This window comes from Nomascus leucogenys, chromosome 15 (assembly GCF_006542625.1).
Source record: "Nomascus leucogenys isolate Asia chromosome 15, Asia_NLE_v1, whole genome shotgun sequence".
In the NCBI taxonomy this organism is placed as follows: domain Eukaryota; kingdom Metazoa; phylum Chordata; class Mammalia; order Primates; family Hylobatidae; genus Nomascus; species Nomascus leucogenys.
The window spans coordinates 11,726,417-11,753,769 of NC_044395.1; the positions used below are offsets into that span (position 1 = coordinate 11,726,417).

A 27,353-nucleotide genomic window follows, 5' to 3' on the forward strand; every position below is an offset into this window, starting at 1 on the left:
CCGTGCCTCAGCCTCCCAAAGTGCTGGGATTACAGGTGTGAGCCACCGCACCCAGTCTAGAGTGCAAATATGAACATGAAATGCCCTTGCTTAAAAACCCCAGTGGCTCCCCTTTGCCTAAGCACCAGGGACAAATTTTAATCTTCTTAGTATGCTATTGTGAAAGAAAAAATGAATCATAATACTTGTTAAAGATGGTAAGAAATACACTATTCAAGGGGAGTGTAGGAGAGAGAAAAAATCTTTTCCTTCTACCCTTTTTGGTCCTTTGCTGGGGCTCTGTAACAAAAGACAGATTAATAAGAGAAAAGCATCCTTTTTTTTTTAAGACAGAGTCTCACTGTCGCCCAGGCTGGAGTGCAGTGGCGAGATCTTGGCTCACTGCAACCTCCCCCTCCCAGGTTCCAGTGATTCTCGTGCCTCAGCCTCCCGAGTAGCTGGGATTACAGTTGTGTGCCACCACGCCTGGCCAATTTTTGTATTTTTAGTAGAGACAGTGTTTCACCGTGTTGGCCAGGCTGGTCTTGAACTCCTGGCCTCAAGTGATCTGCCCACCTTGGCCTCCCAAAGTGCTGGGATTATAGACATGAGCCACTGCCTACAAATTTATTTAATATAAGTCTTATGTGACATGAGAGCCTTCATAAGGAAATGAAGCCCCAGAAAAATAGATAGGTTTTTACTAGGTTTGATGAAGAGTAAAAAATCATGGGAAAAGGGTATGATCTAAGGGTAATAAGCTGGGGGAGCCAGCAAGGCCTGCCCACTCAGAGTCGTCTCAGTGCTCCTGTCTTCACAGACAAGGACACTCCTTCCTCTGGGCATAGGGAGGTTGCCTCTCATATCAGGGGCTTATGACCTTCTTGAGGGGAAGGTCAGACAGTCCTTCCTGCACCTGCTGTTTCTCAGATTTCTTCGGCTTAAAATACTCAATATGCCAACGTGTCGTATTTTGGGGTAGGATGTTCTGAACCCCATCATAGTAGTGGCTACTACAATGGGGTTTTGTAGTATGGGCTAGAGATGGGGCTCAAATCCAGGGACAATAAGGGAAAGAGGAGATTTATAGCCAAGAAACAAGGTAGGGGAATCAATGGATGGAAAATCACTAGGAAGTAGGGTAACCCTTTGCTAAACTGACTTAGCAAGATTTCTGCGGAAAGGAAGCAAGGGTAAGAAGATGTTGACCGTGGTCAGACCGAGAGGAGGATTCCACTAAACTCTCTCAGTAGGATTCTTGATAAAACTGGAGTAAGCAGACCTAGACAGAGCCAAAGGTTGGGCCTAGTCAAAAGGAGGACCCAGAGGAGCTTGACTAGAGCCCGGTCAAGGAGTCTGTGTTCATGTGAACTTCTGATTTTGCTCCATTACCCCTTTCCAGCCTCATTTCCAGTCATTACAGCCTGTGGATTCTATACTGATGTCATTGCAAACTTCCCATCTTTCCCTGAACATATCTCCAGGTCATCCCAACAACTCTAGAATTCCGTGGTGGACAGTTATAATCTCAGAGGCCAGGCACAGTGACACATCCCTATAACCCCAGCCTTTGGGAGACTGAGGCAGGTGGATCGCTTGAGGTCAGTAATTTGAGACCAGCCTGGCCAACATGGTGAAACCCTGCCTCTACCAAAAAATACAAAAATTAGCTAGGCGTGGTGGTGCACGCCTACTTGCGAGGCTGAGGTGGGAGAATCACTTGAGCCTGGGAGGTGGAGGTTGCAGTGAGTGGAGATCACACCACTGCCCTCCAGCCTGGGCCACAGAGTGAGACCCTGTCTCAAAAAATATATAAAAATAAAATAAAAAACAGGGCCAGGCGCAGTGTCTCACGCCTGTAATCCCAGCACTTTGGGAGGCTGAGGTGGGTGAATCACTTGAGGTCAGGAGTTCGAGACCAGCCTGGCCGACATGGTGAAACCCCATCTCTACTAAAAATACAAAAATTAGCTGGGTGTGGTGGCAGGCGCCTGTAATCCAAGCTACTCAGAAGGCTGAGGCAGGAGAATCACTTGAACCCAAGAGGCAGAGGTTGCTGTGAGCCAAGATTGCACCACTGCACCCCAGCCCTGGGCAACAGAGCAAGACTCTGTCTCAAAAATAGAATAAAATAAAATAAAATGAGAGAGACAAAAATAAGAGAAGAAAAAGGAAACAGTTATCACCTCAGAGCACAGAGGAATAGAAAACATTGGGGAAACTGTGATTTAGGAAACAGCCATCTCCATGTGGACCTTCCGAATAGCTTTCCATATTTGACAGTTCCCCAAAGTAATCATTCCTTTGCTGAGTCCTTAATAGGACAGCTGCCCACTCACCAGCCGTGTGCCCTGGCATGGGACTGAATCAGCCTGCAGGAAGTTAGGAATCATATCCTTCTGCAATTTGCTAAAAAGAAAAAAAATGCTATTTGTGGAACAGAGGTCCTGCCTCAGCACTTGATTCAGTTCCGCTCCTTCCTGAGAGGTTTCTTACACATAGGCCCCCCTGCAAAGATTACTACTTTCCTTCACTTTCGTACTTCTTACTATAATAGCTAAGATAGATTTTATACAATGTGCTTTAAACAAGATTACATTTAATCCTTATGAGAGCCATGTGAAAAGATAGCTCATTTTATAGATGATAAAAGTAGGTTTAGAAAAATTAAGGATCTTGGTCGGGTGCAGTGGCTCACGCCTGTAATCCCAGCACTTTGGGAGGCTAAGGCAGGTGGATTGCCTGAGGTTAGGAGTTCAAAACCAGCCTGGCCAACATGGTGAAACCACATCTCTACTAAAAATACAAAAATTAGCCAGGCATGGTGGTGCATACCTGTAATCCCAGCTACTCGGGAGGCTGAGGCAGGAGAATCACTCAAACCCGGGAGACGGGTTGCAGTGAACCGAGATCACACCATTGCACTCCAGCCTGGGCAACAAGAGCGAAACTCCATTTCAAAAAAAAAAAAGAAAAGAAAAGAAAAAAGAAGGAAGGATAGATTAAGGGCAGAGTCAGGACCTGAATGTGACCCAAACCCACTCAAGTAACCATCTTCCACACTGTGTTTTGAAACCCAGTATTTAAGAGTTTGGAAAAGGTTAGTTTGGGGCTTATTTTTGGTTATTGTTCGTTTGTTTGTTTTGTTTTGCTTCTAATCTTAAATATATAAAATTAAAGTAAGAAGAGTTAGAAATTCCCTCCAAGAGTCAAAATATTTCTTTGTCAAAATATTCTTTCTATATTTTTTCTTTTTTTTCTGTATTTTTTTCTAATCTTTGTGGCTACCAGGAAATATTTCTCAGTGGAACTGATGGAGCAAGAGAAATTTCTAGGCTCTTTATATTTGAGGGATGAGAAAAAGATCTAAAACTAAACAGTCATACTATTTGGGGGGAAAGAAAAATGATCACCTAAATACTATTTCGGAATGACAGATATTATTTTTGAACTCTGGCTGGGCACAGTGGCTCACGCCTGTAATCCCAGCACTTTAAGAGCCCAAGGTGGGTGGATCACTTGAGGTCAGGAGTTCAAGACCAGCCTGGCCAACATGGTGAACCCCTGTCTTTACTAAAAATACAAAAATTAGCCTGGCATGGTGGTGCACACCTGTAATCCCAGCTACTTGGGAGGCTGAGGCAGGAGAATCATTTGAACCCGGGAGGCAGGGGTTGCAGCAAGCTGAGATAGTGCCACCGCACTCCAGCCTGGGTGACAGAGTGAGACTCTGTCTCAAAAAAGAAAAGAAAAACGAAAAAAGAATTCCATTTGGGGAAGGAAAACAAAGAACTTACCATGCTTTTTGCTATGATGGTGTTTAGAAGCAACTCTGAATGGAGTTTTAGATTTGTGAACCATTTTCTGACTCCTGAAATACTTTTTTTCCCCCAACCCTTTTCCACAGCTCAACCCTCACCCTCCCAGAATGCCTGCTGTCCGTTCCCTGGCATGTGCAGGAGGCAGGAACGATGCAGTTCCCAGTGGGTGCCTGCCAGGGAAGGTGGGCTTCTGTCCATCTGGGTGAGGCCATCACTTAGGGGCCATCAGCTTGTGTCAAAGGAAGGGTGATAAAATTTTTCTTCTCCCTCCTGACTTGCTTAAAAACCATCCAGACCATATCATTTTTCTTAATTTGCACTGGGTGGACGATAAATAATTTTTCTTCCTTCTTAATTTTGCCAAACCCTGCCCAGAAAGCAGGGCAAAGCCCTGATGGCCCTGGGGCCATTTCCCAGCGCCTCCCAGGGAGCTCTACCAGACCACGGTGACTCTGAGTGACCATGATGGGAAGTGATCTTCGTCCACAAAAGGGCCAGTTTGAGGCCTCTAGGGGCAGTTACATCCCTTGGACTCCCATGTACAGTTCCCAGAGTTTCAAATTTCTGAAAGATGAATACTATACAGTGTTCTCCAGCCCCAACACTAATTTTCTTTACCTCCTTTTCCCTTGAATATTTTTACTCTTTCTCACCATCTGCATTCCTATGAAGAGAGGTTTCCACTCAATCCTGCTTTAACATGCTCTTTTCTGAGTGTGGGCAGAGTCTTCTCTGTGGCTTAGTGGTTTTGAATGCTAAACAGAGCAGGAGACAAAATTTGATCCCTGGCTCTGTAACTTATATTTATTTCTCTAGTTTCTCAGGTCTGGAGCCTCCAGGAAAAAAAAAAAAAGTGTGTTTTGATAAAAAGGAAGGAGTAGGTGGATTAGATGTGAAACACCGTTTCTAAAAGCAACAAGGTGTCAGAAGTCAGAAGGCCTGGGTTCCAGTCCCAACTTTGCCATTAACTTGCATCAGTGTGGCTTGTCACTTAGCTGCCTAATGTATAAGATAAAGTGGTCAAATGAGAAGTGGTACTGAACTGTATATATATAATATATAATATATAATATTATTTTATGTAAATATATTTATATATAAAGTTTATATACTGAACTATATATTATATATAGAATATATTATATAAATATAATATTATTTATTATATTTATATAATTACAATATATATTATATAATTATAACATTTTCAATTATTTTTGAAATTGAATATTCAATTTTGAATTAGAATATATTTGAAATTGTTGAAATTAATTATATATTATATATAATTTTATATATCTTATTTTATATTTTATATAATATATTATATATTTTATATATATATGTCTATTAAGACGGAGTTTCACTCATTGCCCAGGCTGGAGTGCAATGGTACAATCTCGGCTCACTGCAACCTCCGCCTCCCGGATTCAAGCAATTCTCCTGCCTCAGCCTCCTGAGTAGCTGGGATTACAGGCATCCACCACCATACCAAGCTAATTTTTTGTATTTTTGTGTTTTTGCTAGAGATGGGGTTTCACCATGTTGGCCAGCGTGGTCTCCAACCTGACCTCAGGTGATCCACCTGCCTCGACCTCCCAAACTGCTGGAATTACAAGTATGAGCTACTGCTCCTGGCCCTCAACAATATCTAGAAGCACAAATTTTAAAGCAGACAGATCTTCAGTTTAACACTGGCTGTGCTAATTACTGGCTGTATTTCTGCAGTCAATTTCTTTGACTTCCCTAAGCCTCAGTTTCATCATCTATAAGATGGGAATAAAAATCATACCTATTGTTTGGGGTTGTGTAAGGATTAAAAAAGATAATGTTCACAGAGCTCTTAGCAAGTGTTCAATATAAGTAGCTATTAGTATAAAAGTTTCATAAAATTCTTCCCACCTTTCTATATTTTAATATTCAATTTGAAAAAAAGGTCAAATTAGTTGTTTGACATATACTGATGATTAAACTTTTAATTATTTTTCACTTATTAACTTGCAGTCTTTTTTTTTTTTGAGACACGGTCTCACCATGTTGCTCAGGCTAGAATGCAGTGACGTGATCATAGCTCACTGCAGCCTCTACCTCCTAGGCTCAAGCAAAAATCTCATATCAGCCTCCCAAGTAGGTGAGACTACAGGCATGTGCCACCACATCTGGCTACTTTTTATTTTTGGTAGAGGCATGATCTTGCTATGTTGCTCAGGCTGGTCTCAAAATCCTGGGTTCAAGCGATCCTCTGACCTCGGGATTACAGGCCTGGGCCACCATGCCAGGATTACAGGCCCGAGCCACCATGCCGGCCTACTTTGTTTTTGTTTTTTTAAAGAAGTCCCCTTTCTTCCTGGTTGGCTGAGTTTTTTGTTTTTTTAATCATGAATGGGTATTGAATTTGTTAAAGTCCTTTTCTTCATTCTTCATCTCCTGAAATGATACTGCTTTTCTCTTTCATCCTATGAATATGGGGAATTACTATGATTAATTGATTTTTTATTGTTAAACCGACCTTATATTCTGAGGATAAAACCTACTTGGTCTGATGCATTACTTTTTTTTGAGACAGAGTCTCATTCTGTCGCTAGGCTGGAGTGCAATGGCGCAATCTTGGCTTACTGCAACCTCTGCCACGCTGGTTCAAGTGATTCTCCTGCCTCGGCCTCCTGAGTCTGGGATTACAGGCTCGCACCACCATGCCCGGCTAATTTTTTTGTATTTTCAGTAGAGACGGGGTTTCGCCATGTTGGCCAGGCTGGTCTTGAACTCCTGACCTCAGGTAATCCGCCCACCTTGGCCTCCCAAAGTGCTGGAATTACAGGCATGAGCCATCATGCCCAGCCACATTACTCTTTATGTCTATTACTTGATTTGATTTTGTTAAGGGATGATTGCATGTAAGTTCATGAGTGGTATTGGTCTGTGATTTTCTCTTGTGTGTATGTGATATCTTTATCTGGGTGTTGGGATCGGAGTAATGCTGATAAAATGAAAAGGAAGTGCTCCTTTTCTATTTTCTCAAAGCGTTTGGGTAGAATCACTATCATTTCTCCTCTCCGAAAGGTTTAGTTCTGGCTTTTAAATGTGAAACAAACTGCCCCTTTTAGTCCTCCCTCCCTCCACACAGTAAGTCTTAATTACTAATATGGAAAAGAAGCCATTATAAAAAGAGGTGGGCTGGGTGCCGTGGCTCACGCCTGTAATCCCAGTACTTCGGGAGGCCGAGGTGGGTGGATCACTTGAGGTTAGGAGTTTGAGACCAGTCTGGCCAACATGGTGAAACCTCATCTCTACTAAAGATACAAAAATTAGTTGGGCATGGCCAGGCGCGGTGGCTCATGCTTGCAATCCCATCACTTTGGGAGGCCGAGGTGGGCGGATCACGAGGTCAGGAGATCAAGACTACGGTGAAACCCCGTCTCTACTAAAAATACAAAAAAATTAGCCGGGGCGTAGTGGCGGGCGCCTGTAGTCCCAGCTACTCGGAGAGGCTGAGGCAGGAGAATGGCGTGAACCCGGGAGGCTGAGCTTGCAGTGAGCTGAGATTGCGCCACTGCACTCCAGCCTGGGCAACAGAGTGAGACTCCGTCTCAAAAAAAAAAAAAAAATTAGCTGGGCGTGATGGTACATACTTGTAATCCCAGCTACTCAGGAGGCTGAGGGAGGAGAATCACTTGAATCCAGGAGGCGCAGGTTGCAGTGAGCTGAGATCATGCCACTGCACTACAGCCTGGGTGACAGAGAGAGACTCTGTCTCAAAAAAATAAAGAAAGAAAAGAAAAAAAAGAAATTATTTAAAGATGGAATTATATGTTCGTAGTTTCCTGTACTTTTCCTTTATAGCATTTATCACATTTATACACTTAATTATATTTAACTTATCACATTTAATATAATTAAATTCTTATAATTATCTTTCTCTTATTACTATGAGTCTTTTTCATATAATTATAAGTGTCATGAGGGAATAGACTAGTTCTGTTTTCTTTCTTTTTTTTTTTTCTTAAGACGGAGTCTCGCACTCTTGCCCAGGCTGGAGTGCAGTAGCACCATCTCGGCTCACTGCAAGCTCCGCCTCCCAGGTTTACGCCATTCTCCTGCTTGAGTCTCCCAAGTAGCTGGGACTACAGGCGCCCGCCACCATGCCTGGCTAATTTTTTGTATTTTTAGTAGAGACGGGGTTTCACCGTGTTAGCCAGGATGGTCTCGATCTCCTGACCTTGTGATCCGCCCGCCTCAGCCTCCGAGTGCTGAGATTACAGGGGTGAGCCACTGCACCCAGCCTAGTTCTGTTTTCTTATTACTGTCTTCATAAACTTAGCTCAAGAGTAGAAAGGCAGGAGAATGGTGTGAACCCGGGAGGCGGAGCTTGCAGTGAGCCGAGATTGCGCCACTGCACTCCAGCCTGGGCGACAGAGCGAGACTCCGTCTCAAAAAAAAAAAAAAAAAAAAGAGTAGAAAGGCAGGAGACCAGGTGCAGTGGCTCACACCTTTAATCCTCACACACTGAAACGCTGATGCTGGAGCATTCTTGAGCCCAGGAGTTCAAGACCAGCCTGGGCAACACACTGAGACTCCCGTCTCTACAAAAAATAGGGCTGGTAAATAGTTGATTAATATATCAATAAATTAATTAATACATTACTTAATATTTTCAGATGAACTTCCCAGAGAATTTGCATGTCTCTCTGAAAACTTAATTAATTCGGCTTACATCCATTGAGGGCCTATTTGGTGACAAGCATTGTGTAAATACAAAGAAGAATTGAAAAGAATGGCCCTGCCTGGGGAATTTAACATGCAGTAGGAGAAAAGATGAGACACTATACAGGCATGACAAAATGTAAGATCTATTATAGAAGTGTCTACAGAGTATTATAGGAAAATGGATAAAAAAGAAATTCATGCTATTCAGGCAAAGCAATATATTCAGGCTGGCCTCTTGGAAGAGAGGAAAAGATTTTCTAAGCAGGGAAGGTGAGGCAATAAGCAGCGTGAGCAGCACATGGTGGGTGTGGCTAGGAAGATGTCTTTGTTATACTCTAGCCCAGCACGTTGCCCAGTGGGTCATTCCTATGTGCTCCTGCTGTGGGAAGACAGAGCAGAAAGTAAAGAAAATGGGCTGGGCGCAGTGGCTCACACCTGTAATCCAAGCACTTTGGGAGGCCAAGGCGGGCGGATCACATGAGGTCAGGAGTTTGAGACCAGCCTGGCCAACACGGCGAAACTCCGTCTCTACTAAAAATACAAAAAAATTAGCCAGGCGTGGTGGCACATGCCTGTAATCACAGCTACTTGGGAGGCTGAGGTAGGAGAGTCACTTGAAACCGGGAGGCAGAGGTTGCAGTGAGCTGAGATCGTGCCACTGCACTCCAGGCTGGGCAACAGGGCAAGACTCTGTCTCAAAAAAAAAAAAGAAAGAAAAGAAAGCAAGCAAGCAGAGTGAGTGCTGGGGAATGTGGCCCACATCCTGAAGAACCTTGAGTGTTCGTGCAGGAGTCTCCTCTTTATCTTGTAGGCAGTGGTAAGGCCACTTGAGGTTAACTAGGGCAGCGCTTTGCAAACTTCTCCATGAGTGCTCCTAAAGGCAGAGGAGTGTGCATGTGGACCTCGGAGATTTGAGGCATAGCCCAGAACAACCTGCCAAAGCCTGGTGTTTCTTTAAAGTCTCACTTTAGCTTGAAAATGCATATAAGGCCAGGTGTGGTGGCTCTTGCTCATGATCCCATCACTTTGGGAGGCCAAGGCAGGCAGATTGCCTGAGCTCAGGAGTTCAAGACCCATCTGGGCAACATGGTGAAACCCTGTCTCTGCTAAAAATACAGAAAATTAGCTAGGCATGGTAGTGCACACCTATTGTCCCAGCTACTTGGGAGGCTAAGGTGGGAGGATCACTTGAGCTTGGGAGGCAAAGGTTGCCGTGAACCGAGATCTCACCACTGCACTCCTCCAGCCTGGGTGACACAGCCAGACCCTGTCTCAAAAAAGAAATGCATATAAATTTTGTATTCCACTCCATATATATATTTAAATACAGAGCAGTGTTTTCAATTACTTATTTAGTAAACTGACACTCCAAGAAAATATTGATTACATAATTATTTTAGAATGCTATATGTTTCTGTCTCACTGCCCAAAACCATCAGGGATATGTACACATTTCTGAGAAGGACAAAAGAAGGAGAATATCCGTTTTGTTCACGGCTGTATGCCCAGCACTGCAGATGGTGACTGACATATAGCAAGTGCTCAATAAGTATTTATTAAATGAATGAATGACATTAAATGACCAGTTATTCTAAAAAGTGATATGAGCAGATGGCTGTTGGATTATTGCAGAGGCAAAATCCAGAGGAGTAGGATTTGGCCCTTCTAATCTCTGCTGCCAGATAGTCCTGCATGCTGAATGAAATACATCCAACTCCCTAATGATTTCAATTCACTCACCTGTGACACCACAGCCCACCAAAAATCCTGGATATTTAAGAGGGGTTTTGTGGGGTAGGGGTGAAATAGATCTCTACTTGCCTCTGGATTAATCTCAAAGATTAGCAAACCACTCAGCTGGGAAAACCATAAGCTGTGCATGGTAGTTCATGCCTGTAATCCCAACACTTTGGGAGGCCAAAGCAAGAGGATCACTTGAGGCCAGGAGTTCGAGACCGGCCTAGGGAACATAGCAAGACCCCCATCTCTACAAAAAAGGAAAGAAAAAGAAAATTATAGATAAAAGCAGACACTTGTTGTTAAACTAAAAATAACAACCAAAAAAATATAATAGGGCTGTTCTCTGTAGGCCAATTCCGATAATATTTACCTAGAAGTTTCCTTCTCCTAAGTCTCCCCTCAAATGAATTGCTCTCTCCTCACTGCTCCTTTTCTCTCTCCCTTGCAATCTAACCCTGAGTAATGAGTTCACTCCCACCCAATCATCCAGAACTCGTTCCTGCCTTTCTCCTTTGCATTTTCCCTCCATTTGTCACTCATGTCTTATTTCCTGCACTGATTTTCATCATTTATGGGTCGCCATCTCCTCTGAGCTGCCACAGCATTAGAGGTAGTGTCAATTTTGTGCTGTCTTAAAGTATTTGCTAATTTTTTCACATGCCTTACAACTACACTGGATGCTACATGAGGACAGGAGTCAGGAATTGTGTATGGATTGTGTCTATTCTCACATGTTCCACAAAATCTCTGTACAATGCTGTACATAATACATGGTCACATTGCAGGTTCCCTGATTGACACAGGAACTAACAGTCAAAGAAATCTGCCTGTGTGTACGCTGCACTTCCTCATGGGACTTGCCACCAATTTCTCATGTACAAAAACCTTGGCCAGGCACAGTGGGATTACTCTTGTAATCCCGGCACTTTGGGAGGCTGAGTTGGGCAGATCACTTGAGGCCAGCAGTTCAAGACCAGCCTAGCCAACATGGTGAAGCACTGTCTTTACAAAAATTGAAAAATTAGCCAGTGTGGTAGCACATGCCTGTAATCCCAGCTACTTGGGAGGCTGAGGCACAAGAATGGCTTGAACCCAGGAGGTGGAGGCTGCAGTAAGCCAAGATCACACTATTGCACTCCAACCTGGGTGACAGAGCAAGACTCTGTCTCAAAAAAAAAAAAAAAAAAAAAAAAAGAAGAAAGAAAAGAAAAAAATCTTCAGATCTCTGCTAGAATTCTGCAGAGTTCACGCCCCTGGAAGGGTCACAGCTGGAGGCCAATATGATATGCCCAGAAAAGCTGATTCCTGGACTAGAAACCAGAGTGGCTTAGTGGCTTTTAAAGACCACAGAGAAAACGAAAGATTTAAACAAACATTTTTTCTAAGAAGGCCCCAGTGTCTGGTAGGGTTTCCAAGCTGCAAACACAGCAAAAGGGATGAGGGTACAAGAACGAGCTATTTTGGGCAGAGCAGGCCTTCGTTTCTATTGGACATGATAGCTTCATCCTGAGCATTTCTGTACTTCTTTAATTTGTTCCGAAAGCCTTGATTCATTTCCCTTAGTCTGAACCAAAATAGCTTAAATACAACATGCCTGGTGAGTAGAAAGAAAGGAAGAAGGAAAGAAGGGAAGACAGGGAGGAAGAGAGGGGGAAAGCAAGAAAAACACAAGACATGAAAACAAAATCTCACACGCGTTTTCTCTTTGGGTTTCATAGGTCAAAATTAGCAAAATGAGTGGCAATTTCCTCATTCCTGATGAAACTTGCTTTCACATTTCTCTGCTACCTTTTTCCCAGATAAGGTTCTTGGGATAAGATAGAGCCTATTGGGAAATAGAAGCTTTTTCTCCTTTTCTATCATGCTGAGCAGAGGGTGTTGCAACAGAAAAGCTTTCCAGTAGGAGTGTGGCCACCGTGTATCCCACATGAGCTTCCTGAGTACACAGACAAGCTGTTCTGTTTCCCGGAGGACTGTCCTATCTGTCCCAGGGTTAGAGAAACAATATCACAGTCAGTATCGCAGTCGACAGACACAACCCTGCCAACGATGACTATCTGTTGAACAGGGGAAGTGGGAGGATAAAAAGCCATAGATCAAATTAAATATTTTGTTGCTCTCAAAAATGGAGCAGAGCACCTGGCATGGTGGCTCACGCCTGTAATCCCAGTACTAGGAAAGCTTGGGAGGGTCTCTTGAACCCAATAGTTCAAGACCAGCCTGGGCAACATAGCAAGACCCCATTTCTAAAAAAATTAAAAAATAAAAATGGAGCAGAGAAAATGTCTATAGTCTAGAAGACAGTATCTGCCCCCTAAATCACTTACTGATATTTTAGGTAATGTGGTAGATTGAACACATGTATTTTTCTCTGTTTCCTCCCTAAAACCCACTAAAGTGAAAGTAAAGCGCCAGACACAGTGGCTCCCAATCCCAGCAGTTTGGGAGGCCGTAGACAGGCGGATTGCTTGAGTCCAGAAGTTCAAGACTAGCCTGGCAACATGGCAAAACCCCATCTCTACAAAAAGTACAAAAATTAGCTGGACGCAAGGGCACGTGCCTGTAGTCAGTACCAGCTACTCAGGTGGCTGAAAATGGGGGAGGAAATAAAGGTGAAAGAGAAATGTCAACAAATGTTTGGCTGATGAAAGCAGGTGGAAGAGAGCTAACGGACTTACCAAAACACAGTGGCTGAAACCCCAGTGCTTAAAAGCCAGTTTATTAAAAGGCTTAAGGACTGGAACCTATATAGGTACACTGCTGACCCACTAAACCCACCCAACTCAGCGAACATTGGCAGCCATTACCCACCTCCCACTGACAGATATGTCATTTTAAAATTTTTCTCTGGCCAGGTGAGGTGGCTCACGCCTGTAATCCCAGCACTTTGGGAGGCCAAGGCGGGCAGATCACTTGAGGCCAGGAATTCCAGACCAGCCTGGCCAACGTGGTGAAACCCCGTCTCTACTAAAAATACAAAAATTAGCCGGTCATGGTGGCGCATGCCTGTAATCCCAGATACTCAGGAGGCTGAGGCAGGAGAATTGCTTGAACCTGGGAGGTGGAGGTTGCAGTGACCCGAGATTGTGCCACTGCACTCTAGCCTGGATGACAGAACAAGACTCCATCTCAAAAAAAAAAAAAAAAAAAAAAAAAACACGATTTTTTCTCTGGAGTAATTCAACAGCTTCAGAAAAAAGATCTACAGACACTGACATTGGGAATCCCACAATCAAGCAGCCTACAAAGAAGCCCACTGTACAAGTCCGCTCATTCACAGCATTTCCAAACAGCTTTTTTTTTTTTTTTTTTTGAGATGGAGTGTTGCTCTGTGTCGCCCAGGCCGGAGTGCAGTGGCGGGATCTTGGCTCACTGCAAGCTTCACCTCGGGGTTCACGTCATTCTCTTGCCTCAGCCTCCTGCGTACCTGGGACTACAGGCGCCCGCCACCATGCCCAGCTAATTTTTTGTAGTTTTAGTAGAGACGGGGTTTCACCATGTTACCAAGGATGGTCTCGATCTCCTGACCTCATGATCCGCCCGCCTTGGCCTCCCAAAGTGCTGGGATTACAAGCGTGAGCCACCGCGCCCAGCCCCAAACAGCTTTTTAGTATCTCTCAATATAACATGAGACTTTTGAGAAAAGAGAAAAGCAAATAGAAACAAAGACTATGCAAGGAACCCTGTGATTAATATCCTGAGAGACACAATGGAAGACACTGTATCCATCAAACAAGAATAGAATAATAATAACAACAATAATAGCAATATTTATTGAACATTGACTGTGTTTCAGACGTATTAAAACTAACTCAATTCTCATAACATGCTTTAATAATCATCATTTAATCATCAAATAATTGAATACAATTATTTCCTCCATTTTATAGATAAGAAAACTGAGAGGATAAAGAACTTGCCCAAGCTTGTAGAACTAGAAAATAATTTTTCTGGTATTTGAATTGCTGATTTTAACAATTATCTTATAATGCCATCCAAGAGATCCCTTGACAAACTCTTGGAACAACTCAACCAAACAACATGAGAGAAAAGATCTAAAAAAAATAGAGGATCAGTCCAGGAGGTCCGACATCTGAAAGATGAGTATATGAAAAAGAAGAGAAAATGACATGAATTATTTGTATTTTTATTTATCATTACTTTTTTTTTTTCTGGAGATGGGGTCTCACTATGTTGCCCAGGTTAGTCTCAATCTCCTGAGCTCCAGCAATCCTTACGCCTTTGCCTCCCAAAGCACTGGGATTAGAGGTGTGAGTCACTGAACTCAGCAGAATTATTTTTAAATAGTACAACATTTCCTGACATTTAAATGAGTCTTTAGATTAAAAGGCACGTCAAAATAAGTGAATGGGAAAAAGTCTTATACCAAAACCCATCATAGTAAAATTTTACAACTCCAGGAATAAAGATAAGACCCTAGGCCAGGCGCATGGCTCACACCTGTAATTCCAGCACTTTGGGAGGCCTGGGTGGGTGGGTCACCTGAGGTCAGGAGTTCGAGACCAGCCTAGCCAACATGGTGAAACCTTGTCTCTAATAAAAATACAAAAATTAGCCGGGCTTGGTCGTGTGCGCATCTAATCCCAGCTACTGGGGAGGCTGAGACAGGAGAATCGCTTGAATCCAGGAGGCAGAGATTGCTGTGAGCAGAGACTGCGCCACTGTACTCCAGTCTGAGCGACAAAGCCAGACTCAGTCTCAAAAAAAAAAAATAATGTGAGACATAAAATGCATATGAACTGGTAGGAGGGAAACTGAGGGCCACGTGTGAGAGAGACTTACTTTTCATTGTATACTAGTTTGTTCTGTTTGAATGTTTACCATATGCTTACATTACATTATTCAAAAAAGTTTTTAAAAGTTTTTTAAGGGATGCTAATAATTAATTAGATTTGTGAACTGCCCATCTTAGATATTAAAGTACTTGGGTGATTTCTTGTTCTTCGTTACCCCCTGTAAGCATGAAGAACACCAGATCTACAGGAAAGGCAGTCAGCCAGAACTGGTTTGATGCTCTGATGAAAACACAAAGATCAGCCAGCCACGGTGACTCATTCCTGTAATCCCAGCACTTTGGGAGGCCGAGGCAGGCAGATCACCTGAGGTCCGGAGTTTGAGACCAGTCTGACCAACATGGAGAAACCCTGTCTCTACTAAAAATACAAAATTAGCCGGGTGTGGTGGCGCATGCCTGTAATCCCAGCTACTTGGGAGGCTGAGGCAGGGGAATTGCTTGAACCAGGAGGTGGAGGTCGCGGTGAGCCAAGATCGTGCCATTGTACTCCAGCCTGGGCAACAAGAGTGAAACTCCATCTCAAAAAAAAAAAAGAAAGAAAGAAAGAAAGAAAATGCAAAGATCACCTGGAAGACAATCCCCTGGCAAGACAAACTCAAGACTCGTAGTTAGGTCATTTGAGTAAATACATGAGTGAATGAATGAGTACATGAGTGTGAGGCAGCCATTTGAGTCATTTGGGTGTGAGGGAGGGACAGGAAGAAAGTAAAGTTAGGGGAAATGACTTGGCATTACAAATCCTCCCTTGCTGAGACGCGACATTTTCTTCTGGGATATAAACTGGGTATAGGAGCCAAATTGCAATGCCAGGTCTATTCTTGCCACTTTAATGAGAAAAGTGGAAGTCTGGGTTAGCCCATTTATCTGCATACCATCATTTAGTTGCATACAGATCGAGGTCCAGATTTTTAATTGCCCTGATCTGTCTCTGGGAGGAAAGAAGCTCCAATATTTTCTTTGTCAAGCATGAGCTAAGTTTGATTATAGTTCTGCTCACACATTTGATGTAAGAAGCAGATTAAAGTTTATTGCAGTCTTGGCTGGGTATGGTGGCTTATGCCTATAATCCCAGCACTTTGGGAGGCCGAGGCAGGAAGATCACCTGAGATCAGGAGTTCGAGACTAGCCTGGCCAACATGGTGAAACCTTGTCTCTGTTAAAAATACAAAAAAAAAAAAAAAATTAGCCACGCATAGTGGTGCATGCCTGTAATCCCAACTACTTGGGAGGCTGAGACAGGAGAATCACTTGAACTCCGGAGGCGGAGGTTGCACTGAGCCAAGATTGTGCTACTGCACTCTAGCCTGGGCAACAGAGCGGGACTCCATCTCAAAAAAAGAAAAAAAAAGTTTATTGCAGTCTTTGAGAACTTATACACTGGTTATTTTAAAGCTACTTAAAAAGTGTATATTAAATGAATGGTATGATGCATATGGTCAGCTTTCCATGAACACATTCATAAGAATATATTCCAAAGATTTCTCCCCAATGATCATAGGTGAGTAGCATCAGTGTCTTGGAGAAAGACTGCCACATTCTTTAGTGCTGTACACAAATGCCATAAAGAGAGTGAATTACTGCCTTTCATATTCTACCTGCCATAATCTTTGAAGATAATTCCTTTTTTCCCGCTAAGATCAGGATGGTATAGCTTTTATAAAAATTGCCCTATGACAAATTACAGGAAAATTTATTATCAGGGTGGCATGAACAGCATTATAGTTTATTTTATTTATAGCGGATAAAAGGTCTCAGCCAGGCATGGTGGCTCACGCCTGTAATCCCAGCGCTTTGGGAGGCCAAGGCAAGTGGATCACCTGAGGTTAGGAATTTGAGACCAGCCTGGCCAACATGGTGAAACCCCATCTCTACTAAAAATACAAAAATTAGCCAGGCATGGTGGCGAGTGCCTGTAATCCCAGCTACTTGGGAGGCTGAAGCAGGAGAATTGCTTGAACTCAGGAGGCAGAGGCTGCAGTGAGCTGAGATCATACCACTGCACTCCAGCCTGGGCAGCAGAGCAAGACTCTAGCTAAAAATTAATAAATAAATAAAAAATAAAAATAAAAAAAGTCTCAAGTCAAACTTAGTTGAAATTTACCAATTATTACCAAAATCTACCAATTATTATCTCTTAGATCTTAGTAAATAGGCCTTTCTGAGTCTCAGATTTTGCCCTGTAAAATGAGGCAAAATTTTGCTTTGTCGGATTGTTCTGATTAAATGAAATTATATATCTATCCCTTAGTGACCAGTGACTGGTATATGCATTTTACAATTTTCAGAGTATTATCAGATAATATTTCAGAGTATTCAGGGTGGTGCCCGCCACTACGCCTGGCTAATTTTTGTATTTTTAGTAGAGATGGGGTTTTACCATGTTGGCCAGGCTGGTCTCGAACTCCTAACCTCAGGTGATACACTCACCTTGGCCTCCCAAAGGGCTGGGATTACAGGCGTGAGCTACCGTGCCTGGCTGAGACCTTTTATCCTCTATAAATAAAATAAACTATAGGCTGTTCATGCCACCCTGATAACATATTTTCCTGGAATTTGTCATAGGGAAATAACACTAAACTACAATTCTCACTTATTCTGCATAATAAAACTCAAAATATGTACGAAAAAGAATTGTGAAATCTGAAAAGTGCTTTGCAAACATAAAAGTGGTCATATCAAGCTTATCACATTTCTGTAAAACAGAAAGAAGAATTCATGTCATAACCTACTCTTACGAGATGTTGTGGTTGCCAAAAAACTAGTGAATTGTGAAAGCATTTTTAATTCTATAAGAAGACAATGATTGTTATTGTGAGTGGGGAGGCAGAGGACACGTATGGATAATTTTTAAGGCTTTATTTATTTATTTATTTTTGAGATGGAGTTTCACTCTGTCACCCAGGCTGGCGTGCAGTGGTGTGATCTCGGCTCAATGTGACCTCCACCTCCCAGGTTCAAGTGATTCTCCTGCCTCAGTCTCCCAAGTAGCTGGGATTACAGATGCCTGCCACCATGCCTGGCTAATATTTTGTATTTTTAGTAGAGACAGGATTTCATCATGTTGGCCAGGCTGCTCTCAAACTCCTGATCTCAGGTGATCCGCCTGTCTCAGCCTCCCAAAATGCTGGGATTACAGGCATGAGCCTCCACACCAGGCCTTTAAGTCTTTATTAAAGTGTGTGGTAGGCAGCCTTTAAGATTGCACCTAATGATTCCTGCCTCTTAGTATTCCTCTCTCCTTGAGTGTGGGCTGGAATTATTGACTTGCTTATAACAAGTAGAATATGGCAGCAGAGATTAGATGTCTCCTCTGAGATGTCTCATCTTGTGCTCTTTTTTGCATCACCTACCCTGGGGGAAGCCAGCTGCCATGTGGTGAGGCAGCCTTGTGGAGAGGTCCGTGTGATGAGGATTGAAACCTGCTAACAACCTCATGAGCGAGCTTAGAAGTAAATCTCCCTCCACCTCATGTGAGCCTTCAGATGAGACTCCAACCCCATCTAACAGTTTGTATTTCATGAGAGACCCTGAGTCAGAGCCACCCAGCTAAGCCACGCTCAGATTCCTGACCCACAGAAACAGTAAGATAACACATTTATTGTTTCAAGCTGCTAAGTTTTGGGACAATTTGGTATGCAGCAATAGATAATATAAAGTATAATATACATACAGAAGAATGCAGCTGTCATAAATGTAGAGCTCAACAAATTTCATGAAATGGTCACACCCAAGTAACAAGCACCCAAATCAAGAAATAGAACTGGCACCTTGGAAGGCCCCACCATGTTCCCGTCTATTCACTACTGCTTACTCCAGGAGTAACCACTATCTAGACTTCTAACAGCACAGATTTTTTTTTCTGTTTCTGTACCTTGCAATCATATAGAATGGAATCCTATAGAATGTACTCTTTTGTGTCTACTTGTTTCTGATCGGCATTACATTAATCACATGTGGTTTCTGAAAGCCTACTCTAAAATGCCATTGTTTAATCATAATATTTAATCTATTCCAAATAACAGTAAAGAAGACTGTGAGTTTATATATATGTAAAAAATGGGAGTCTAAGTAAAGAAAAATAAATTGAAAAACATTTCTAGGCCAGGTGCCGTGGCTCATACCTGTAATCCCAGCACTTTGAGAGCCTAGGAAAGAGGATCGCTTGAGCCCAGGAGTTGGAGACCAGCCTGGACAACACAGCAAGACCTTGTCTCTACCAAAAAAAAAAATTTAAATTAGCCAGGTGTGCTGGTGCACACTTGTAGTTCCAGATGCTCAGGAGGCTGAGGCAGGAGGATCGCTTGAGCCTAGGAGATTGAGGCTGCAGTGAGCTATGATCACACGACTGCACTTCAGCCTGGGCAACAGAGCAAGACCCTGTCTCAATATGTACTTTTTTGTATATGACCAAGAGTAGAAAACATGATGATGAAAGCTTTAAGGGGAATCCAGAGCAAAAAATTTGTGTCAGTTACCTATACTGGGTGGCAGTCCAATATACTGTTCAGGGTATAGGTCTTCGAGTTAAATGGCTGGATTAGAATAGTGGCTGAATTCCTCATGATCTGTGTGCTCTTGGGCAAGTTAATCTTTCTGCATTTCAGTATCTGTCTGTAGAATGAATATAATAGTGCTTACTTCACAAGATTATTGAGAAGATGAAGAAATGGAAATGAATATAAATCAAGTACCAATGCTTTGCACATAATAAGTCCTCAAAAATTACTATTATTAAGAAGTGTTACATTTGGGGGTTTTAAAAATTATAGGTTGCCAAATTTGTACTATCTGTGATTTTTATCATGTAGGACGTGATTTTCCTGTGAGTAGAAAATGCAGGGCTGGGAGTGGTGTCTTATGCCTGTAATCCTTGCCCTTTGGAAGGCCAAGGAGGAAGAATTGCTTGAGCCCAGGAGTTCAAGACCAGCCTGGGCAACACAGTGAGACCCCCATCTCAAAAAAAAAGGAAGGAAGGAAGGGAGGGAAGGAGGAAGGAGGAGGAAGGGAGGGAGGGAGGGAGGGAGGGAGGGAAAGAAAATGCGGCTCCTTCAATTATTTGTTTGTTTCATGGCTCTTCTGCCCTTCCCTAGGGAGAGTGAATGAGAGGAGCAGGGATGAAGTTCAAACCAGTCATCTTCTCTCTTTGTTATTAGCTTTGATAGGAAAGTGGAAGGGGCAGGATAAAACTAAAGGCTGAATTGAGGATTTGTCAGTGGATTTTAATTATCAACATAATCTCAATTCTTCCTGGCCATGGATCCCTAACAATCGATTATTTTCTTTTTCATAGTAAGTCTGTGTCTATTTTTAATTCCCGCCCCCTCTGCCTCTGTTCGAATCTCTCTGACGAAGGTAATAAAAGATTTAGATTTAGAAAGCGACTTCACATTTGGAATGAGGCAGCGACTATAAATAGACATGTCAATGAAATAGGTTAGCGTGGGATCCGGATCTCTGAGAGTCTCGGAATCAAAGGTACATATTCTTGCCTGATCTGTGTACTGGCACAGGCATTCTTGCCAGGGTCTTCAAACAGTTGTGTGTATGTGTGTTTCTGCCTGTGTAAACATGAATACATGCATGGAACATATATAGCATATTATCAAGGACAGAATTCAGAGAGGTACCTGCTGTATTTCTGAGTGGTGGAGTGATCTTTGTGGACCAGATTGTTATCCTTATCCTGACAATTATTACTGGAGAAATCAACACAAAACATTACTCCCAAATAGTCAACCCCCAGTCTGTAGAACAGTGGTGCAGCTTCCAGGCGCAGTATGTTTTATTACTGACCATCCTCCTTCCCACCACCAGACTTTGAGCACCTATCAGGACAAAGGGTCCACAGTGATGTTCCAATCTGCCAGTCGCGGAAGTCAGCTTGGCAACTGGTTTGCTAATCACTAGGGCTGCCATTCAGCCTGGAAGGTCATTGCCTGCAATGTATAGCTGCTAAAATTCTAACCTACTCTTCAAGGTCTGGGATAAACATTTCTTTTACTATGAAGCCATCCCTGATCACGTTAGTGATCTTCCTCCTCTAAATTCCTAAAACAGCTTGACTCTTACACAATACTCATTATCGTACACTGCCTTGAACTGGGTGCCTGTTTTGTGTCTCTATTTGATTGTGATCTCTTGATACACAAAAGACAATGTCATTCATCTCTGTATCCCTGGCAGCACCTAGGATGGTAACAGGTGCTGCTTATATTTATTGAACAAATATGCACTCCAGGTTACTCACCTCTGGGTGCCAACTATTTTGTCAATGTACCTGCTAATTTGTGGCACTCACAACTGGAAGCATAAGGGGTGTTTAAGAAAATGTTGTAGCATCAGTATCCCTGAATATGTTATGATATACAATAATTAAAAATTGGGTATTGGGTGGGCATGGTGGCTCACGCCTGTAATCCCAGCACTTTGGGAGGCCGAGGCAGGCAGATCACAAGGTCAGGAGATCGAAACCATCCTGCCTAACACGGTGAAACCCCGTCTCTACTAAAAATACAAAAAATTAGTCGGGCGTGGTGGCGGGCACCTGTAGTCCCAGCTACACAGGAGGCTGAGGCAGAATGGCGTGAACCCGGGAGGCGGAGCTTGCAGTGAGCCAAGATTGTACCACTACACTCCAGTCTGGGTGACAGAGTGACACTCCGTCTCAAAAAAAAAAAAAAAAAAATTGGGTTCTAACAGACCTGTCAAGATCTTGGAACCGTTTTGCAGTGATTTCAGATCCCCAGTGACAATAAGAGAATGTAAATAACTTGATACATTTCAGCTGACTAGTTTTGAATATGAAATTGGCCTGCAGATGGCCAAGCACGGTGGCTCACGCCTGCAATCCCAGCACTTTGGGAGGCCGAGGTGGGGGGGATCACCTGAGGTCAGGAGTTCGAGACCAGCCTAATCAACATAGTGAAACCCCATCTCTACTGAAAACACAAAATTAGCCAAGCGTAGTAGCGGGCGCCTGTAATCCCAGCTACTCGGGAGGCTGAGGCAGGAGAATCACTTCAACCCGGGAGGCGGAGGTTGCAGTGAGCCAAGATCACACCACTGCACTCCAGCCTGGGCAACAAGAGCAAAACTCTGTCTCAAAAAAAAAAAAAAAAAAAGAAAAGAAATAGTGACCTAGATAGGGTCTGAAGGCAAGATAGTGACCTAGATGACCTTCTGTGGGCCTGCCCAAGCTTGAGATTCTACATTACATAGAGTCAGAGCATTCCAGGATTCCGTAATTTACTGGCCTAGAACAAAAACTAAACTTCAAGATTGAAAGAGCCTTAAGAGTTATTTTGCCAATTCCTTAATCTCCCTGAAACCACTGGGGCAGACTTGTTCCTTCCCTTGTTGCCTTTTCTTGTTAACTATCTAGAGGCCATAGTTGACCACATTGGACGAATTGATTCATTTCATAATAAATTCCACAATTAAAATAAGTTTTTCTGAGCCGGGGGGGATCACTTGAGACCCAGAGTTCAAGACCAGCCTGGCCAAAATGGTGAAACCCCATCTCTAAAAAAATAAATAAATAAAATAAATAAGTCTTTTTTGGTCTTAGACAAACAATGTAAACATCTGCTTTAGTTGGAATAAGTTAAAACAGTGATCTTAAGTTATTAAAATAGGGTATGTTACTATTTCCTGGGAAAAGTTCCTCTCAAATGCCTAACCATATTTTCTAAGATTTTCGTTTTTTCCATGGGCCTTTGAACATTCAATGCACATGGTTGGAAATTTAGCACACAACCACAAATGGCAGCAAAGTGCTTATAAGCTTAAATCCAAAGTAGTCTGTAATTCTTTGTCCATTATAATCCTTGTTACTAAGAATAACTACCTTAAAGGTGAGGCCTGGCTAATCCTCCCTAAGTAAATTCTGCCCCCTTGTGGATTAAAATAGCAACAGAAAGGAAAGACACGCTGCAGTTGCATGGGCCAGTTCTTTTCAGTTCTTTGAAAGAGCCCTTCAACAATCTTGAAAAGTCCCTTCAACAGTCTTGAAAAGTCATGTTAATAATGGAACAAAACTGTGGCTGGGCATGGTGGCTCACACCTGTAATCCCAGCACTTTGGGAGGCTGAGGTGGGCGGATCACCTGAGGTCAGAAGTTCCATGCCAGCCTGGCCAACATGGTGAACTCTGTCTCTACTAAAAACACAAAAATTAGCTGGATGTGGTGGCGTGCATCTGTAATCCCAGCTACTCGGAAGGCTGAGGTACTTGAACCCAGGAGGTAGAAGTTGCAGTGAGCCCAGATCGCGCCACTGCACTCCAGCTGAGGCACACACACGCAAAAACCACACACACAATGGCACAAAACTAGACCTTTTGTATAAATTGTGTAAGTGCTCACTGATGGTGACAAAATACACTGACAGTAGTGTACACTTGTATTTTATATTTGCATCACATTCAACTAAGACAGGGCCTTGAATATACTAAGCACTCATAATTATTAGTAGTTCATAGAATATTATAGTTAGAAAAGACATTAAATATTGGGTTTAACATCCACATATAAGGATCCCTTTACAACTCCTCACACACCCTCATTCGAATGACTCCAGTAATGGAAAATTCACTAAACAGTAGAGCTCTTTCTCTTATCAGACAGGGCTGTTACAGAGTCAGTCAACATATTAAGCCCAAATGGCATAAGCCCTTTCTTTCCTTTCCCTCAACTTCTCCCTTTTCTCTCACTCCTCTTCTCATCTTTCTCCTCCTCTAAAACTAACCCACAGACTGGGAAGGAAGTAGAAGCTCAATACCCGGCCCCCTTGACTGATACTCACAGCTTAGGCTGTCTCCTTGGTCTTTGTACCAACACCATTTTTTTTTTCTTTGAGAAGTTTCGGTCTGTTGCTCAGGCCATGTCGTGATCTTGGCTCGCTACAGCCTGCACTTCCTGAGTTCCAGCAATTCTCCTGTCTAAACCTCCCTAGTAGCTGGGATTACAAGCATGAGTTACCACACCTGGCTATTTTTTTTTTTTTTTTTCTGGCAGATTCTCGCTCTGTCACCCAGGCTGGAGTGCAGTGGTGCAATCAGGGCTCACTGCAACTTCCACCTCCCAGGTTCAAGTGATTCTCCCATCTCAGCCTCCCAAGTAGCTGGAATTACAGGCACCTGCCAACACGGCCAGCTAATTTTTGTGTTTTTAGTAGAGACGGGGTTTCACCATGTTGGGCAGGCTGTTCTCGAACTCCTGACCTTGTGATCTGCCCACCTCAGCCTCCCAAAGTGCTGGGATTACAGGCATGAGCCATCACATGGGCAACACCACTTATTTCGAGGACTCCAGGAAGAAATATCCCCTTTGGAGGGGTGGAAGGAAATAACTAGGCACCATATTGATTCCGTAATTCTGACCAAAGGAGCAAAATCAGTAAACCTATTACTTGTTTTGTGGCCTTTTAAATGATGGAAGGTAGCTACAATGCTGCCCCTTGGTTTTCCATCTTCATAATTTATTCACCTATAACTGCATTAGCTGTTCCTCATATATTTTTCTGACCCTATCATTTGCCGGTCATGACTCCCCGAATGCCCCTTTTTGTCAATGTCCCTCCCAGTTTTCAGCATCTAAAACTGAACACAGTTGCTCTGGATATGCTAGGTTGGCTAGTATAAAGTACGATGGAGATGTTACTCCCGTGTTTGGAACATCAAACCTCTATAAATGCAGCCACATCATACTGGTGGTCAATAAATCTCTTAGTTCCCCAGGTCCTCCAGGTCTTTCCTACCCTGGACTTGTGTCTCACTGAAATTTTTAACATTTGCCTCCATTCAATTTCTTCTTGCTTTGGGTCAGAATCCCAGCCAGCAGGATAACTATGTACCTCAGGTGTGTCCAACCAGATTAGTTCTGCTACCTAGCTCTGTGCCATCTACATTTACAAACATGATCTCTGTGTTTCCAATCTGCCAGTTTCAAGGAAAAGACATCGGTGTGGGGAAGGAAAAATAATAAAAACTAGAGGTGGACTATTGGCAGTGTGGCCTCAGCTGTGTGGTCATCCTCAGCTTTCTCTTCTCTAAAAAGAGAGTTAATAACATTAGCTCTCACGGGCTCAGATTGATAACAAATGATAACATTTGAGTCACAGGCTCACAGAGATCATGCAGTTGAATCAGTTAATTGTTCATTGTTAAATTAAGATCAGGTATCAACCATCCTCCTTCGAAGGATTTGAAGGAGTAGGAGAGACTATCATCACCTTTGTATTCTTAGCACCATCCTTGCCGGATAGGTGAAAAGCTCAGTGCAGTTTTTTAATGTGGATAAACACTTGCAAAGTTCCTATTGAGACAGTTTTTCACAGAGGGGAAGAGAGGCAACTCGACTGTTTTTTTGTTTGTTTGTTTGTTTGTTTGAGACAGTTTCACTCTTGTTGCCCAGGCTGGAATACAATGGCGCGATCTTGGCTCACTGCAACCTCCGCCTCCCGGGTTCAAGCGATTCTCCTGCCTCAGCCTCCTGAATAGCTGGGATTTATAGGCATGCGCCACCACAACCTGCTAATTTTGTATTTTTAGTAGAGACAGGGTTTCTCCTTCTCCATGCTAGTCAGGCTAGTCTCGAACTCCCGACCTCAGGTCATCTGCCCGCCTCAGCCTCCCAAAGTGCTGGGATTACAGGCATGAGCCACCGCACCCAGCCAAGTTGACCATTTTTAATCAGTTTGTGTTTAATCTGAAAACTTCTCCAACTATCTTCCATCAGTGTCAGGTTCTCCCTTTTCCTCCTTCTCCTCCCTCCCACTCTCCTCCTTTTTCCTTCTCCCATCCCCCACTTCCCTTCCTCTTCCCTTCCTTTCCCTCACCTTCTCCCTTTTCCCTCACTCCCTTTCCCCATCATTCTCCTCCCCTAAAACCAACCCACAGGCTGGGAAGGAGGTAGAAGCTCAATATCCAGCCCCCCTGACTGAAGCCCAAAGCTCAGGCTGTCACCTGGGTCCTTGTATCCACACCACTAATTTTAAAGACTCTAGGAACAAATATCCTCTTTGGAGGGGTGGGAGGAAATAACTAAGCACCGTATTGATTCCCAGATGTCTGAAATTCCACTGATAACTGGCAAGCTTCATTCCTTTGGCTTTAGGCTTTAAACTGTTAAAGTACCAAATATATGTTTGTATTTAAAAAGACAGTAAAATGTCAGGGATTTAGCAGCTCATAGTAAATATGGTCTTCTTCTGAAGACTCTCATAAAAGGAGTGGACTGGAGAGGTTCTGGGGTTGGGCTGGGTGTGGGATTGGGAAAGCAAATGGCAGAGGAACTTCACTAGTTCATGACCAGGGAGGCTAGGGGGAGCTGATCGGAGAGGACAGGTGGTGCCATTAGCTTCTGGGTGCTCCCTCCGCCTAGAATTCTTTTCCCTCCCTCTGTGTGGGAAAAACATGCCTGTCTCTCCAGAACTACCCCCATCCTTACTCACTGCAGTCTTCCTTAATCGCTTGTCAGGAATGACCTTCTTACAATATTATCAATTTTCTTAGGTGTGCTAATACTGTTGTTGTGAGGAATAACATGCTTATTTTTAGGAGATGTGCACTGAAACATTTAGACTTAGTGTCATGGCATCCACAACTTGATTTCAACTGGTACAACAAAAAAAATAGGAGAGAGCACGCAAAAGCGAGCAAATATAGCCAAATGCTAACAGTGATGAAGCAAAATGACTTCCAAACTTCTCACAATCCTGGTTTGTCCATGTGGAATGTTTTCTGGTTTTCCCTGTCTTTCAAAATGCAACAAAGTGGTGGCTCATGCCTGTGATCCCAGCACTTTCAGAGGCCAAGGCGGGAGGACTGCTTGAGCTCAGGAGCCTGAGGCCGGCCTGGGCAACATAGTGAAACCCTGTCTCTAAAAAAAAAAAAAAAAAAAAAAAAAAAAAAAAAAAAAATTTAGCCAGGCGCGGTGGCTCGCGCCTGTAATCCCAGCACTTTGGGAGGCCGAAGTGGGAGGATCACCTGAGGTCAGGACTTTGAGACCAGACTGGCCAACACGGTGAAAGCCCATCTCTACTAAAAATACAAAAATTTGCCAGATGTGGTGGCATGCGCCTGTAATCCCAGCTATTCACGAGACTGAGGCAGGAGAATCGCTTGAACCCGGGAGGCAGAGGTTTCGGTGAGCTGAGATCACGCCACTGCACTCCAGCCTGGGTGACAGAGTGAGACTCTGTCTAAATTAAAAAAAAAAAAAATTTAATTAGCCAGGCATGGTGGTGAAAGCCTATAGTCCCAGCTACTTGGGAGGCTGAGGTGGGAGGATCACT

At 43.2% G+C, this 27,353-nt stretch overlaps 1 protein-coding gene across 1 annotated transcript in view; it reads left to right on the forward strand.

Annotated features, from left to right (window-relative positions):
• Positions 1 to 27,353, forward strand: part of CLMP (CXADR like membrane protein) — a 116,339-nt gene that overhangs the window by 57,068 nt on the left and 31,918 nt on the right. The window lies entirely within an intron of this gene.